This window comes from Marmota flaviventris, chromosome 3, assembly GCF_047511675.1.
Source record: "Marmota flaviventris isolate mMarFla1 chromosome 3, mMarFla1.hap1, whole genome shotgun sequence".
In the NCBI taxonomy this organism is placed as follows: Eukaryota; Metazoa; Chordata; class Mammalia; order Rodentia; family Sciuridae; genus Marmota; species Marmota flaviventris.
Window position 1 is genome coordinate 40,860,223 of NC_092500.1, and position 18,650 is coordinate 40,878,872.

Here is an 18,650-nt window from a genome sequence, read left to right on the forward strand (position 1 = left end):
AATGACAATTTTCAAACCAGTTTTTAATGAAAAGGAATAAAGTAAAAGAATAAGAGAGAGTAAGAGAAAAAAATGAACAACTTTCAAACAAGCATGATTGCTAAAAGACAAAGTATGGTTAGTTAATCAATTCTGAAGTTTGCTAAAATCAGAGGAGAGTCAATTCCTACTTTTAATGGCTTGAAGTGAAATTTCCACAAGGTAAGATCCAGTAGTTCTAATGAAGTAATTCCATGTGACCAGCCACACCATCAAGACACAGACCATTTCCTTCATCATTGAAAGTCCTCTCATGGCTCACTGCAGTCAAGATTCACTCCCAACTCAGATAATGACCAAAGTGCTGCTTTCTCATACTAGTTTTGCCTTTCCTGGAATTTCACAACCATTTGATCAAATTGTATCTGTTTATTTTTGAGATTTATCTATGCAGCTATGGATAGCAGTACTATTTCCTGTGGATGAGACACACTCCATCCTACTGATATGGTGCAATTGGTTTGTATTCATCAGATGCAAGATAATGATCTGCTTCCAGTTTGAGAATATTATGATTACCTCCCTATAAAATATTTGCATATGCCTTGTGCTGCTATTTTTTTCTATTTTCATTAATAGCTAACTAGAAGAGAATTTATGGGATACTTGATAAGTATAAATTTAATTATATAAGAAACTGCCAAATTTTTTCCTAAAACACATCACTCTGAACTCTCACTAGCAACATAAGATGGTCCCAGTCCACAAACTCACCAGTGCTTCATATTTTCAGTTTCAATTTTAGCCAACATAGTGGTATATCATGGTGTATCACTTACAGTTTTAATTTGCATTTTCCAAATAACTTATTGGTGCTGAATAGCTTTTAACAAGTTTATTTGCCATGCACATTGTTGGTGAAATATCTGTTCAAAAATTTTGCTCACTTTTTGTCTGTCTTATTACTGAAGGTTAACAATTCTTCATCTTAGATACAGGTCCTATCTTATACATGTTTGTAAAGTATTTTTTCCTAATCAGCATCCTGTCTTTTGTTAGAAGAAGATCCTCCACATCTCTCTCATATTTCTCAATCTTATTAGCAGAAACCATAACTGTCCCTTTATGCTAAACTACTTCTATAAGGATTTGTGAGTAGCAAGGGTTAGATTTGTTTACTGTCCATTTCAATAAAGGTGATGCTGGTCTCCAGAAAAAGTGATGAGCCAGATCTGCTTGCAATTAATAATAAGCTTAAAGTCCCTTTCTTGCATCTGTACCTGTCGTATTTCAGGTATCACCTGGTCCTTGTCACACTGTCCTGTACAAATTAGGGCTTGGAGAACTAGCACAGGAAAATTTTGGCTTTCTAGCTACTGCTATTGCTATGAATAAGAGACTGCATTATTTCTAAAATATTAAGTATTTTCTACTCTCCCTTTCTTACCCGTATGTTTACCACTTGCTTTTATACCAGATATTGCCAATCCTATTAATTTTTTAAGTCTTTTAAGTCTTTTTTCCTCCTCTCTATGCTTCACTTTGGGACTTTTTTTTTTTTTTTGGTAGTTGTAGTTGAACACAATAACTTTACTTTTAATTGATTTATCTTTATGTGGTGCTGATAATCGAACCCAGGGTGTCACATGTGCTGGACAAGCATTCTACCACTGAGCTACAGCCCCAGCCCCTCAATTAACTTTTGCTATGTTTTCATGTTCACTAATCTTTATTTCTATGATATTTAATCTGTTGTAATCTATCCAGTTTCACTTCAGATATGGTATTTTTCATCTCCAGAAGTTCCATTTGAGTGTCTTTCATATCTATAATTTCTCTCATCATCATATTTATATTTTATTCTACCTTCATGGATGTATGGAACATGTTGATAATAACTGTTTTCATGTCTTTATTAATTTAATCACCAAGGTCATTTTAAGTATGTTTCTATTAATGGAACTTTTTCTCCTGAGTTGTATTATACTATATTTTTATATACATACCTGCTAACATTTTAGTGGATGTAAGCATTTTGGGTTTATATACTGTTTATATTGGATTCCAAGAATTCTTTGATTTTGTAATGAAATGCAGTTAAGCTTCTGTTGAATTTATTTACAAACTATATTAAAGAAGGTATAGACTTTGTCCAAGGCTAATTTAACAACTCTGGTAAAGAAATAAACTATCGTGCTTTAACAAACATCTAACATATTAAAAAATCTCCCCACTCTTGCTGCAAGGAATTTGAAGGATTCCCATCCTTTTGTGAGCTCTAGTAATTATCATCCTCCTTTCCAATGGTTCTCTCCTCAGCCTTTGCTTGTCTTCTCTTAGCTTGTATAGGAAAAATCCTTTGTCAAAGATGGAAGTGAACACTTCTGCACTCTCCAGCTTTCACACTCTTTCCCTCTATTCTGTTTCTTTCTTTCTCTTTCTCTCTCCCCCACCCAATCCTAACCTTCATTTCCTTCTCTTCCAATACTCTGAAAACATTTAGGCCTCTAGGCTTTCCTGATTTTTGGTTTCTATTTCTACACCTCAGTACCAGATGTGGTGATGCATACCTGTAAGCCCAGTGATTCAGAAGGCTAAGGCCGGATCACAAATTCTGGACAAGTCTCAACAACTTAGTGAGACCCTCTGCACTTGAGTGAGGCTTTGTTTCACAATAAAAAGGAGGTGGGGGCTGGTGTTGTAGCTCAGTGATAAAGTAGCCCTGGTTTCAATTTCCAGTGCCAAAATCTTTTCTAAAACTATTAAAAATAAAATAAAATGTAGTACAACTTCTTGACTATTTGACATCTCCATTCCTACTCTGCAATCTGGATATTGCCTTCAGGAAGCAAGATGGCAAAATAGTAGGCCTTCTCTGTGACTACTTTTCTTTCAGGGGACATAGACTTGTGATTTCTGTTGCCCAAAGTCTGAAAATGTTGTTTAATACTTGTATCTAGCTTAAAGTTGTTTAAGGTGGAAGCTATAAGCATAATTCCTATGAGTTTATAATGGCTACGTGCATATAAGAGTCAGATGTGTAACTGTTCTTTTTCAATCCATTTTGTAAACACACCAGGTGTTGCAAGTTTCATATTAAGTCTCAAGACACTTCAACTCTTTATCATCCTTCATCTAGCTAAAAACTTTCCTAAAACCCTAGAGAATAAATAATTTGTGTCAAAAGATTGCAAAATGTTTGGTAGATTGGATTAGATTGTCTTCAGATTTGATGAGAAAATTTAAGCAACAAAAATAACACAAAATGAAGTGAACATGGAATTAAGACTATTCTCCAGACCAGACTTCAAACAATTAAAACTCTAAGGTCTGTTTTAGAGTTTTTCTCACCAAAATCCCCACTGGCATCATTTTTTTCCAAATATTTGGGAAAAATTAGATGTATCAAGAACTATTAGACTTATATTTAAAGGAACAATAAACCAAGATACACCTTTTTGTGGCACTGAAGCAGGAGTAGGAAGTTATAATAACTGGCTAAAATATAGTAAATGATGAGTACAAAAGATACAATAATAAACCAGTTCAGGGATTTTTGGAAACTTATACAATGTCCACTAAAATGAGGGCCCTTTGAGGAGAGGTGAAAATGCATATATGTTTTCTATGGCCTACGTTTGTGATCTTATAGGCTTCCTTAGGATATGCTACTGATTTAGTTAATTGAGCAAAATAAACTCATTAAATTCAGAGAGCCTCTTACTCAAAAAGTTTAATGAAAAGCAAATGTAGTATGTTTTGATGTGGAGATGCACGCTATGACTCTGCCATTTAAGACATCAGCCCCCACTGTAGGAGTTAAAATATACACATTTGGACATGGAAAACTATTTATTAAAGCAAATCACTTGGATAGGCTTGAAGATAAGTTTCTGTGCTTCAATGAAACAGTAGACTCATAGTCCAAATAAACACCCAAAAGGAACAATGCAACTTTACAATAGTTATATTTCAAGGAACTATTCATGTTAGCATATATGTCCACAAATGTACTATGTTATTAAATACTGAAAGTCATCTTCAACCAAGCTATGCCAGTTTGGATTTGAGAAATGTGATCAAATAATCTTAGATGTAACAACATATAAACCCTATTTTGTAAAGGTATCTTATTTTTTCTGTTTGTCAATTTTATTATTCTGAGCTGTATTTGAAAAAAAGTAGGCTAAAATAAAAGGGGTGACATACAAAAGCATCACCATTTAAAAGGTTTCAATAAAAATTATTATAAAGGGATAAGCTTGTACTTGTGAAAGATTTGTGGGACTATCACTTAGGATGTTAACAAATTTGCTCATCTTTAGTATTGTAGGACCTAATGTAGAATCATCACTCTTATGCTTTCATCATCCAAATGATGACTCTTACTTGTTTTATGCCACATATCTTGACAGTGCATCAGGTTTCTTTCAGGAATTGAGAAGAAATCTTTTCAAAAGTTCTCTTTTTAGACTGTTTATTTTAATATTTTAACACAGAATAGTAACATAATCAACCTATGATTTTAACCCAAATTTGAGTTAAATTAAACACAGTGATCATGAAATATTTCTCTTAGTTCCAGAAAATGTACTAACTCTCAGGAGTTAACAGCACTTAGATAATCAATAGCTTCCAAAATTTGCCTTTGTCAGATCCTGTAACATTTTGCTAGGAATTCTGGTTTATTTCAAAACATCTATGTGTGTTTTTATGTGTATGAGAGAGAAAAGGAGACAAAGAGGGAGAGAGACAAAGAAAGGGATAATGAATGACAGGTTAAATAAGAAACCCTATTATTCAGCTTACTAAAAACATAATAAGAATGGGTAGTTGGCAAGTATAATAAGGAAAACATGGAATCTGATGGTTACTCTCTTATTTTGAGTATTTTATTCAGTACTTGGTCTGCATTAAGTATAAATAAAATATAATTAAGGCACTCAAAATTAACATTATTGCAGCATTTAATGAGAAAGCAACATAAAATTACATCCACATTATGAGTTGAACAAAAAAATATTCACTGAACAAAAAATATGACTCAGGAACAACACTTGCAGTCCTAGTGCCCTTCCCCTCTGCAGTGAGCCAGTGTCCTCCTCTCTGTGGTGCTGGAGTACACAATCTTCCTGGCCATATGCAATGCCCCTGATCTCAACAGCCCAGAAAGAAAATGAGACCAGTAACTAGAAAACCATGTTTCTCTACCAGATATCATCATGGTTTGAAAGTATTTGCTCCCTCCCAATTACACAGTGAAATTTAATTCCCAGTGTAACATTACTGTGGGGGGCGGTGGACTTTGGCAGGTGGTGTTGGAGTCATGAGGGCTCTGGCCTTGTGAATCCTATTAGGTTCCCTTACTAACAGGCTTGAATTGTGCTCATCCATTCCTCACCCTTCAGATTTCCAGGATGTGAGGATGTAGCAAGAAGGTCATCACCAGGTACCAGGACCTTAACCCTGGACTTCCCAGCCTCCAATAAGTTTCTGCTCTTATAAAATGCAAAGTCTGTGATATTATGTTTTAATGAGAAGCACAATGACAGATATCACGTATCGGAATCTATTTAATTTAGAAAGACATACAAAACCTACCATTAAAGATGCAACCTTTAAATATGCACTTGAAATTAGTTAATGAACACTTTAAAATTTATTTTTCCTTTTTATCTGCTTCTACCAGCAGAGTTTTCTTCATATATTTCCTTTTACTGATGTTTTATTCCTCTACTGACCTCACCATCCATTTTCTTTGGCTAGGCAAAGAAAATCAACATTTCCTACTGAAATGTTGATTTCCAGGTATACAATCCCTCTGCTTCTGTATTATCTAAGTCTCAAGGGTTCCTTTTCTTGAAATTTCACAATGGAAGGATGATTTCCGACAACAACAGAAACTGCCGCCTTTCTTTCTTATATATCCCTTGCTTTCTGGTTTTATAAACCACACATATGTTGTCCTAAAATATCTTCCTTTTTCCTGTTTTCAGTGTTTGGACCATGAGAACAGCAGACTGACAAAACATAATGTTGAAAAATCATGATAGATACCTGCCAATATGACTTCTTTTCATTCTGGACTTTTATCATTACCAACGTAAAACTTATATAAGGAGTTTCTAACTTAACAAAGTTGAAAATTTAGGCTAAGACTAAGATGTTTTGCTTTTTTCACCTTGCACCCCCCGCCCCCCCCCCCACACACACACACTTGCTAAATATTTTTACAAACATTCTGGTTCTTATTCTTCTCACAATGCTTCCATAAAATATTCATAATATTTAGAGGACAGGGCAAGAGTAGAAAAAAATGGATAATTAATTTTGGCATCTGAAATTTTACTTTACTTTTCTCTATCCACGAATCACATTTTTAATGAATTACAAAGAAAAAAGACTTGAGGATTTTTTAAAAATTGCTGCAGTTAAGCAGCTGGTGATACATGAGATATTCTTCTAAAGAAGAAGTTTCATTCTTAGGACCCTCAGCTTAAAATTCTCATTATCATTTAACTCTTATATTTTCAGGAGGAGTAGCATATTTATTTCATAGCTATTTTAATATTCATTTCAGACATAAAGGAAAAAAGAGGTTTAGCAAGGGAGAAACACCAAAAATCTTATAAAGTTCCTACTAGTTTTATAAATGAATTCCCAGAAAGATCTATTGCAGCCATGAGTTCTTCTCACCAATTTCTTCAGTAGCCAACAAGTGGAATCCATCAATTCCACCATCACTGACAAATATCCTCAGCCACTAGGAATGCCTGTGAAGCATTTTCAAAATATAGAGAAAATTGGAAGCCAAAATAAAATAGAATAAAGTACATTAAATTTGCTGAAAATGTATGGGCTGAAAACTATCAACAACATGCATAATGGATATTGCATGTGAACTTATAACAAAGTACCTATTACCACAGAATCAGAGAAATTAGCTAATTTAAAATGTTGTTTTCCATTAATTGAACTTGGCTTACTAATAAATATGCTTCTTTCATATTCTTTATCATAAGAAAAATAAAGTCCCTGGAATTAAAAAAAAAATCTTCTTTTAAATGCTGATAGCATGGAAGACAAGGGGGTAAAAGATGGAAGGGTGTGCTGTCTCCTCCCCTCTTAATATCTTCTGATGGAGGCCATCAGATCCTCAGCTGGATTCTTGTAAATGCACTGATCTACTCCAGACCTCCCCAACAGAAGTGTGAACTTTTACATGAGGTCCCTGAAAACAAAGGATGTGAGCAATCACATCTCAGTCCCTGGGAAGTCACTGCCAACTTTCCACACTTTCTGACAAAAAACAGGCAAACAAAACAAAATAAAACAAAACAACTTTTGAATAAACGCAAACGGAAAGTTTTGTAATTCTAATGGGATGGGATATACTCTTCTCCCATAAAGTCAGTTTCCCTGTTTCCCATTAAACACTAAACTGCTCATTAGAGACTATATCATTTTCATAGGACCATTTCAAAAATGATGCCTGAAAGCATGTACATTCTAGAAGTTTTATTTCTGCAATTCTTTCTGTAATAATAGTGTGTTTGAATTTTCTGCTGTCCATATCCCAGATTCTCATGAAACTAGGTACATGGGATTTCCCTGAACCCACACTTAGGCACCATGTGAGTGATACTGGTAACAGTACATATCAAAGGCTACCCAGTGGCTTGACTTTCTGTATGTACTGTATGATAAATTCAACTAAAGATTTAAATTATTGAAATTATTAAACTTCCAGTTTCCTTAAATTCTTTCTGTTTATATTCATCAAGAAAAAAAAATCCTTTCCTTCTTCTTTTCCCCTATCCTCTCTCTCTCTCACACACACACACACACAAAATTAGTTTTTACACATATTTATTTCATCATACCGCAGTTTCTATTGTCTCTAACTTCCAAAATACCATCTCCAGAGCCCAAGGCTACTAGTGGAAAGATCAACTCTGACAGATGTAGGCTTCTTTCTTTGTGCAGTTGGAAGAACTACACAAAAAGATTTCTGGACAGCTGAGAGGCACTGCAGAACACATTTATTCATCTGACTTTACCTTTGACAGTTAAAATGATATAAATGGGAGACAGCATTATGTATTTTTTTTCCCTCTACCAGCTTGCATCTACCAAGTGGGTTTTAAGAGCTTCCATAGATCACAAACATATGGTGACCACAACTGCTAGAGTATATGTAAACAAAAAAACAATCAAAATAACATACCACATAAACTATAATAAAGGTGAAATGACCATTTAATTGCACATCTGGCAACACTAGGAGCTTTTCCAAGGAGAAACGGCTTTGCTAGGGAAACCTCAGGTGAGGTTAACATTATCCTCTGCAGTAACAAAAGTACACACAGTGCATTCTTGACAGAATCACTAGAAAAAACGTTGTAAAGCATTTTAATCAACAAGAAATGTGATCAAGGAAACTTTAAAGAAGAAACGAAACTTTTTATATTAAGAAAGCTCAGCAGCTTTTCCTCTTGGATTTTTCTCCAGGGGATTTGATTTAAACAAAGCATCTCTTGCAAAGAACAAGGCTTATTATTCTGTCACAGAATATTCAATAAAAGTGTAAAATTACTAGTGATTCTTAAAGAGGGTACAGCAATTCCAGGCAAACTTAAAATAGGCTGCTCTATTTAGATAAGCTTTAAAGCTTTCTTGTGGCTTTCTCCCCCCATTTACATTTTATTGGTGCCATTTCTTTCTCAGTATCTGAGCTACTACAAGAATCCTTCCATAAATTGATGACCAAAGTATATGTAGTTAATGAGGATTACAGGTCAATAAATATCTACCTAGAAGATACGAAGAGCATAACAGATTAGATAGGAGAATAAAGAAATTAAAACAAAAAGAAATATCCATGGTTTGATAGTAGTAGGTAAAATGCTGGCTGTGCAGGTACATCATTCAGTTTGTCAATAAGCAAATTTAGAGTTCACATATATATGGCAGTTTTCTACTCTCTGAAATTTTAGTAGTTCCAAATGCTCCCTGTAAAACTTCTCATCCATAGTTTAGGGATTATAAAGATGTTTAGAATTCAGCTGCAACATAAAATCCTAAACCTATGTTGTTATTTTTTTCAAATAACTTTTTGCATATATACCTATTGATATATAATTCATTTTTTCTCCTCTTCTGGCTTAGGAAACGGAAAATTAGAGGGATGGAAGGATATAAAAAGAAATAAAAATGGAGTTAAATGGAATAAGTTGTTTCCAAAGCCTACTAGGAGCAGAGGGATGTAGGGGGCACAGGATGGCTACACTCCTGTGGAGCCCATAGTTAGGCACCATATGAGTGATGTCCATAACAGTGCTTATCAGACACAACCTGGTTGCTTAATTTCCCATATGTACTTGTATTAGATCAAGAACTTCTGAATAGTCCTGAGTAATTAGCTCAAAAAATCAAACGCCAACATGCCGAAGACAATCTGGAAATACAGACCCAATATAAACCTCATGCAAAAAGCAGAAACGATGATATTCCATTGAATATGCTTTGAAACAGGAGGTCATCAATTTCTTCTAAAAATGTACCTGCTTCTCTTGCAGAGCTAAAATGCTTATTTATATATGGATCATATGTACAGGATGACCAAAAAGTGTGAAAATATAATTACATGAGATGATATATAAACAGTATAAATCATGGTCTGTGTTTCTAGATATCTTGTTTCTAGTATTTTTTAAGTCTTCATTCTTAACTTCTTTCAATGAATACGAAGTTCATTTCCCCATTAGCATTCCTTGCACTTAATTATCTGTGAATTTCCACCAACTCATTCTTATTTATTCTCCCATTAGGCTTCTTCCTGCCTTTGAAATTCTATCGTATATTCCCCAACACTCCTGCTCTTAATTCTCTGTTCTCTAAAGTCATTTGATATATGAGACCAGCTTAACACATAGCATAATCCATTTCAATTTCTCACCTTCCCTCATGCATAAGTTCCAAAATATCATAAAATGTTAAAAGAAAATTATCCAGTTTTCTTTATGACTTATATTGATATATGCAAAAATTGCTAAGTACCACACCCAAGTTCTCATTTTGATAGTTCATACTTGGCAATCTAAAAATTACAGTGTACAGTTTGGAAAGGATGTGGAGATGAGATGTAGGGGAAAAAAGATTTGATGAATTATGACATCTCTGTAAGCCATGACCACACTTTATATTAGAACTAAGATGTTTTAATATAAAGTGATAATTATATGAGACTATGATGTAATTTTAAAAGCTACAACTTGCTGGAGATGATAATTTGGAAAGCCATGCATCAGGAGTCATATCAGGACTTTTCAATGCATTATATTTAACCTATTTAATCATAGTTGAGACCCTTAGCCTGCCCAAATATTTAAAAGAAAAGGTCAATATTTACTATATACTCCTGAAAATCCATATGCTATAATTCTAGTAATAGCAGAGCAGTATCTTCTCAGGGCAAAGCATTCAAGTTTCACCACTTGGATTTAAAGTAATGACCTCATCACCCTCTCAAGTAGCCTCCTGATCAGGGGTCATCCTTTTTGCTTCAATAAAAACAATGTGAGTAAATGCAATCCCATCATTAAGAGACTGTAGTAATTGCAGGTTCAAAGCCAGACTCAGCAACTACGTGAGGCTCTAAGCAAGTTACTGAGACCCTGACTCAAAATAAGAAATTTAAAAGGGTTGGGGATGTGTCTCAGTGGTCAAGCACCCCTGGGTTCAATCCCTGGTACAAAGAGAGAGGCGGGCGTGCGGAGGGAGGGGAGAGAGAGAGACTGTACTAAGCTAAATAATCAGTTTTGACTAAAATTATAATCTGTAAATTGTTTGCTTTTTGAAATTTCTTATTCAGTCTACGATTTTTACTTAAAACTAACAAAGAATGACTAAAATTCAAGAAATGTTTAGTCCTTACACCCCCAGGCCTTTCCACCAAATCCACTATACTACTGCACTATGATTGTCAAGACAATTCCCTTCCTGACAGCATTTAAGGACCGCTCCGTTGATAATGTCAATTTAAACTACAGAAAAGTCAGCACATCTTGGGAAAAAAAAAAATCTTTCCTCTTCTCCCGAAATTGAGGACTCACACTCAAGATTCTGAATTCCCAGCCTCACTGATTTGCTGCAGTATCCAGCAACATTTTAAAAGCATGGAGGGAAAAAAAAAGCCTAGAACAATCTTAATGTGTTCTAAAGTTACATAGCCAATGTGGCACTTTTTGGTGTTGTTGGTTTTTAATCACAGGTGAAATCCACTAATGGGCAATTTCAGACTAATTAAGGAGGAAAGTAGGCATGTGCTATTGAGGATTCAGTGTCTCGGTTTACAAACTGCTTCTCCACAGTCCTTCCAAAGGATTTTTTCCCCTCTTCCTCTAACTGCTTCTGCTTACCACATCAGTTATTTTCATTGGCTCTAACCCAGTCATTCCCTTTGAATTCAACCCCTCAACTTGTTGTTGTTTTCTTGGTGTAAAATATCAAATAAAGATCTCCATTGCTTTGGTGTTGATTTATTTATTTCTCTTTTAATTTGCATGGTGTAGAGTTTTGGTGGAAATAGAGTTCAATGTCAGACCACAGCAGAAAAAGTAGACGGTCTGTTTGGAGACCACATCTTCCCAAAAGTCTAAGAAATCTTTCATAGGGCAGGACATGTGAGGAGACGTTAGGAATGTTCTTCTTGCCTCAGTTGCTCTTCATATAGGAAGGGCCATGGGTCTTCTGAACACTGACACATTACCTCTTCAACAGGATTACAGTTGTCTGACAACCTCTGACAGGATATTAGATTGGTGGTTCTTTAATGTTCTTGCACCCCAGAATTGTCTAAAGGGCTTGCCAAAAAAGAGAGCTGGGCCCCAATTCCAGAGTCTCTGAAATAACCGGGGTAAGAGAGTTTGAGAATTCTGAGCATTTGCCTTTCTAACCAAATCCTAAAGCTACTGATCTGTGTATCTCTGTTTTGTAACATGTTACAAAGGGAAGAGGAAGAGGCTTTACTTCTGAGAATCACTCAGATGTGTGTGTGTGTATATATATATATATATATATATATATGTGTGTGTGTGTGTATATATATATATATATATATATATATATGTATATATATATTAGATACAAGAAAAATATTATTGAAATAAATGAAAACATTAACTTTAAGAGTTTGCCAGCCCTCAATGAAATATTCTGGATTAGCAGCAGATTCTAATTTTTGAGTGCTTACTATTAGTCATATGAACCAGCCTAATATACTGTGATTATTAACAGGTCTGATTCTCATGTCTTCTGATGAAATGTCTTTTAAATAAAGATTTATTCTGTTTCATCTAAATCATTTTATTTTGACAGATTCTATTTTAACCCAGGCTATTTTTTTGGTGAAATAGCTTTAATATTTGAAATAGTTTCTCTAAATATTAAGTATAACCAGCAGAAGAAGAGCTCAGAGGTGAACACAGAACTGCAGGAATGCCTAAATCAATGAAATCTGGTGATCAAGGTGCTAGGAACTAATAGGCAATTTCTCCAGGATCTTCCAAGAGCAATTCCAGATTTATTTGTTATTCTGCTTAAGGATTACATTCCTGGAAAAGCAATTCTATTTAGGGAACTTAGTTGACATCGCTACCTGTCACCCAGGAAAGTTAAAATGCCTTATCCCCACCCCTATCAAATGCCAGAAATTGAACCCAAGACTTTGTGCATGTTAAGTACAGGCTCTAGTTCTGAGTAAGCTACACACTCAGCCCAACAGCATCTTCATATATATTGCTCACAAGTTAGTATCCAACTGATTATATGGATGGTTCTCCAAAGTAAGATGAGTATGCTCTCAGGATAAAAAAAGGAGCAATCAATGTTTGAAGATAGAACAAATGTCTGTGGCACACCATCTCCTTGATTATATGTAAACTCTGCCTAGTAACAGATGAACTAAAATTAACCCTAGAACCTGGAAGAGTTCGTGGCTCTTTATTTAGTGACTATCTATCTGTGTTAATATTTTGCTTAATGATCCAATATGAAAACTCTTATCCCTATAGAAATAAAATCCTTAATCTTTCATTGGGTCTAATCTCTGATCTCTGAAATGATCATGAAAGCTGAAAGGAAAAAAATTAAAGTTTCTAAATAAATAACATTGCATCCCTTAATTAAGAGATAAATAAATCCCTTAAGTTATTTATCTACATGTTTCATTAATTGGTTGGCTCGATTACCATCAGGATGGAATTCCTAGATACTTTCCATCCAAGGAAAATATAAGGTAAGTTGAATTAATAGAACATAAAGGTAAAATTCACTCCAATAAAAGAATCTGAATTACATGGATTTTAGCAAGAAGATAAATGCCTGCTATTTCAAAGTACAGGCAATGAGAGAACATAATAAAAACTTAGAGAACATCTTATGGAATGAATTAATCAAACAAGAACAGAATAAAATTTTCTATGTTTATGCTTACCAACTATATTTTGCTAAATATGATGAAGAAATGTCATGGTTGAAGGTAAATAAAAATGTGATGACAGAATAGGGCTGGCGATACAATCAATCAGTATCTTTAAAGTCAAAAATCATCTTAATAAGGGATTAATTTGGTTTATTAAGATAATAAAATTAATAAGCAATAAATCCAAATAAGTAGACTTCTTATACACAGAAGAAAGTAATTATAATGGGACATGTTTATAAATAAATCATAAACTGAAAAATAAGTTTTCCATTAATGCCAATATTTAACTGAATATGGATTTAATATTCACAAAATGATCTCTTGTACTAGCAAATAAATATTAGCTCATAATTTTTCTCTAAAACCACGATGTAATAAAAATATGATCCAGCAATTCCACCTCGAACCTATACACAAAAGAACCAGAAAATAGGTACTCAAACAAATACATTTTCCAGGCTTGGTGGCATACTCCTATAATCGCAGCATCTTGGGAGGCTGAGGCAGGAGGATTTAGAGTTCAAAGCCAGCCTCAGCAATTTACGGGGGCTCTAAGCAACTCAGGGAGACCCTGTCTCTAAATAAAATACAAAATAGGGGTGGGGATGTGGCTCAGTGGTTGAGTGCCCCTGAGTTTAATCCCTGGTACCCAACCTCCACCCCCTGGAAAAAAAAAATACATTTTTTTGCATGTTCATGGCAGCACTGTCTATGCTTAATAGCCAAAATGTGGAAACAGACTGTGTTGATCTGTTTTGTGCTACTATAACACCTGAGATGATCAACTTAGAGAAGAAAGTGCTTTATTTGGGCTCATGGTTTCAGAGGTTTCAACAAAATCCATCAGCCCTATTGCTTTTGGGCTAGTGGAAAAATAAGATAATATAGTGGAGAGAGCATGGCAAAGCCAAACTGTTTACTTCATGTCCACGAAGTGAAAAAAAAGAGAAGAGAATGAGGTCCTGCCCTCAATGACCAAAAACAAACAAAAAACTCCCATTAGGCCCACCTCTTTAATGTTTCACCACCTGTAGTTATGGCCAAACTAGAGACCAAGCCATTAACACACACATATCTGAGAGGGACATTTCAGATTCAAACTGTAGCACAGACCAAAGTTCCATCAATGGACCAAGGGATAAAATGTGCCATATATGTACTACGTGAATTGTCAACAGTTCTTAAAAATTATAATACTAAATAACATTTTTATTTTTGAAGTTTTAGAAATATTTCTATTGTGTATAATTAATCACTTTTAGAGAAATATTTTTAATTAAAAGGTGAAATTTACACCTCCAAAATCTGTCTCATATATCACATCAGGGGACTCTGATTTTATGGTTGTTTGTTTCATTCATCAGTCTTTACACATTTTACAAAAACATGTGTTTTTTAATTACAAAAACTATAAAGTTAATTTGATAAAAAGAAAACATAAGTAGCTTAAAAAACTTAGTTTAAATCTTTGCTTACATTTGTTTACAGTGGCTAGGAAGAAATATTTGTTTTAAAAAAAGTAAAAAAAATAAAAGAAAGAAAGCATTATTGAATGAAACATCTTAATAAGGAACACATTTGCTGGCATTTTAACTGAAACGTCTTAGTTCTATTGTAATTAGAATTTCTAAAATGTATTGAATCCTAAAAAGGAAAATGTATTCAATCCTTGTTTTTCCGCAAGATTGCCCTAAATTTTAAAATAGTTTCAAATTCTAAAACAGTTGCCAGTTTACCAATGAAATCTTGCAATGTCAATTTAAACCAATCTATTATTCACTAATGAAAGATTAGATTATTAGCATAAAACATATAGTAGGTCTTATAAAAATGTGTCAAATGCCTAAGAAGTCCAGAAAATTGACCTATAGAATTTGAAATTAAACTGAAAAATAAGGCAAAACCAAGAACAATCCTGAGCAAAATACTATGAATAGTCACACATTTGAGAATCTGGTTTTAATACATCTTTGATTGTATACTTTTACAACAGCGAAAGTGACAAGCCAGTAAAAATATCTGGCAAATCAAGTTTTGCTGCACTGGAGCAACCAGGAACCCAATCAAAGACAGATCCTATACACCAATCAACTAATCTGCCAAACACTAAAGCCAAACTGATTTGTAATTCACCATGGAAAAAGCCACACCACAGTGATTTTGCTACAAAATGGAAATAAGCAATTTAACCCAATTTAAAGGGTAAAGTTCAAATATAAAGAATAAACAACATACAATAACAAAGATTTTTTCTGAGTTTTTTTACATACTAAAAAACAAGAAATATAGTAACTTATTCCTCATATTCTTTGACTAAAAACAACAAACAGCAGCAACAACAAAAATAACAGAAAGAAAACAAAGCAATACTATTTTAGTTATTGAGAAGTCATAGAATATTGGGTGTCAGATAATTGACATACCCTTCTAAATTATCTTGAGTTTGAAAAGTATTAGGTGCAAGAAGAGTGTGGTTTTAATAGATGTTTTGATTTCATTAATGTAGTCCATTTAAAATAAAATTTACATTACTCTAGAATCACTTTCTAGAAAATAATTACTTGAATCTCTCTGGGGTGAGTTCTGTTTTCCTTCTGACTGCCTATGAGTAATAGCAAACATATTTCTTCATTTTTTTTCTTTCCTTCATGAAAATCACAGATAACCTTGGCTGAGCTCTAAATGTAAACCATACAATTAATTTAATATCATATTCCTGATACATCTAACTTCTCAAATCCCTTTATGCTTGGCTTTCCTAATCAATTATAGAACAAAGATTAATTGCATTTGATTTATAAAGTTATTAATCTCTTTTTAACTGATTCTTGCCTTGTAACCCTTGAACATCTAGGCTATTTTGTGAAAGGGAAGAATGGCAGAAAAAGGGCTAGCATTTGGTGGTTATCATCAAAATATATAATGAGCCCACTGGGCTAGAATCATTCCTTATATACTTATATTTATGCAAATACTTTCATGCCAAAGGCTCCTTTTAAAATATGATTTCTTTAAACTAATGGTTTAACCAATTATTGTATATATCTGAATAACTCAACAATGTTCAAAGTGGGGCTTCAGAAAAACCAAAGGATTCATTCCTTCATTCATCCATCAACTAAGACAACAGCAACTGTAAGCAAATAGGCTGCAAAGAATAGAGAAACATAAGATGTGGAATCTCTCATTCTCTAGCTTATTAACTGAAAAGGAAGCTAAAATCCATTTTATTTAGAATCATTGAAGAGTGAAGAGAATGTCTCCTATGTGCTAAGGGAGTTAGAGAGGAAGCATTGGGAACAAGGTAGCTAGGACACTAAGGGCAGATGTCCTAGTTTTTCCAGGCAAAAAACTGAACTATTGAGGATGAATTACAGCAAGAAATCCAGGTTACCATGTAAGAACAAAATTCAGGAAGGAAAAATTTAAATTTTATATACCAAGATTTCCAATTTAAATAGAAAATACTAGTTTTTCAGAGTCTTCATGTGATAAAAATATTCCAAGTTTATTTTTATTCACTAAAGAGAGAATGAAAATGAAATAGTATTGCTTAGTACACCTCCAAAAATCACTATTTGGAAGTATACACTATCAAAACAGGTAATTCCAGAAATTCTGAAATCAAGGGAAAAACTAAACACCCAGCTCTCACTCTTGATATATGTGTGAGAGAGAAGAAAATGAATTTGTGGATTTAAAACAATAGGAACTGGCACCGAAACAGACTGGTAGACCAGTGGAACAGAATAGAGGACACAGAGACTAACTCACAAAATTGCAATTATCTTATATTAGACAAAGGTGCCAAAAACATGCATTGCAGAAAAGTTAGCCTCTTCAACAAATGCTGCTGGAAAAACTGGAAATCCATACGCAACAAAATGAAATTAAACCCCTCTCTCTCACCATGCACAAAACTCAACTCAAAGTGGATCAAGGACTTAGGAATAAAACTAGAAACCTTGCATCTAATAGTAGAAAAAGTAGGTCCCAATCTCCATAATGTGGGATTAGGCCCCAACTTCCTTAATAAGACTCCTGTGGTGCAAGAATTAAAATCAAGAATCAATAAATGGGATGGAATCAAACTAAAAAGTTTCTTCTCAGCAAAAGAAACAATCTGTGAGGTGAATAGAGAGCTTACATCTTGGGAGCAAATCTTTACCCTTCACACATCAGATAGACCACTAATCTCTAGGGTATATAAAGAACTCAAAAAGCTAAGCATCAAAAAAACAAATAACCCAATCAATAAATGGGCCAAGGACCTTAATGGATACTTCTCAGAAGATAATATACAATCAATCAATAAATATACGAAAAAATGTTCATCATCACTAGAAATTAGAGAAAGGCAAATAAAAACCACTCTAAGATTTCATCTCACTCCAGTCAGAATGGCAGCTATTATGAAGACAAACAACAATAAGTATTGGCGAGGAAATGGGGGAAAAGGTATACTTATACACTGCTGGTGGGACTGCAAATTGATGCAACCAATATGGAAAGCAGTATGGAGATTTCTTGGAAAATTTGGAATGGACCCACCATTTGACCCAACTATCCCTCTCCTCTGTCTATATCCAAAGGTCTTAAAAACAGCATACTACAGGGACATAGCCACATCAATGTTTATAGTGGCACAAATCACAATTGCTAAACTGTGGGACCAACTAGATGCTCTTCAGTAGATGAATTGATTAAATTAAAAAAAAAAACATGTGGCATATATACACAATGGAATATTACTCAGCAATAAAAGAGAATAAAATCATGGCATTTGCAGGTAAATGGATGGAATTAGAGAAGCTAATGCTAAGTGAAGTTAGGCAATCCCACAAAACCAAATGCCAAATATTTTCTCTGATATAAGGAAGCTGATTCATATGAGGTCCGTAGAGGGAACATGGGAGGAATAGACAAACTCTAGATAGGGCAGAGGGGTTGGAGGGGAAGGAAGGGGGTGTGGGGTTATTAATGATGGTGGAATGTGAGGTTCATTATTATCCAAAGTAAAAGTATGAAGACATGAATTGGTGTGAATCTGCTTTGTTTACAGCCAGAGATATGAAAAATTGTGCTCTATATGTGTACTAAGAATTGTAATGCATTCCACTGTCAAATATAAATTAAAAAAACAGTAGGAGAAGAAATACAAATTTATTTAATAATTATTTGGGGG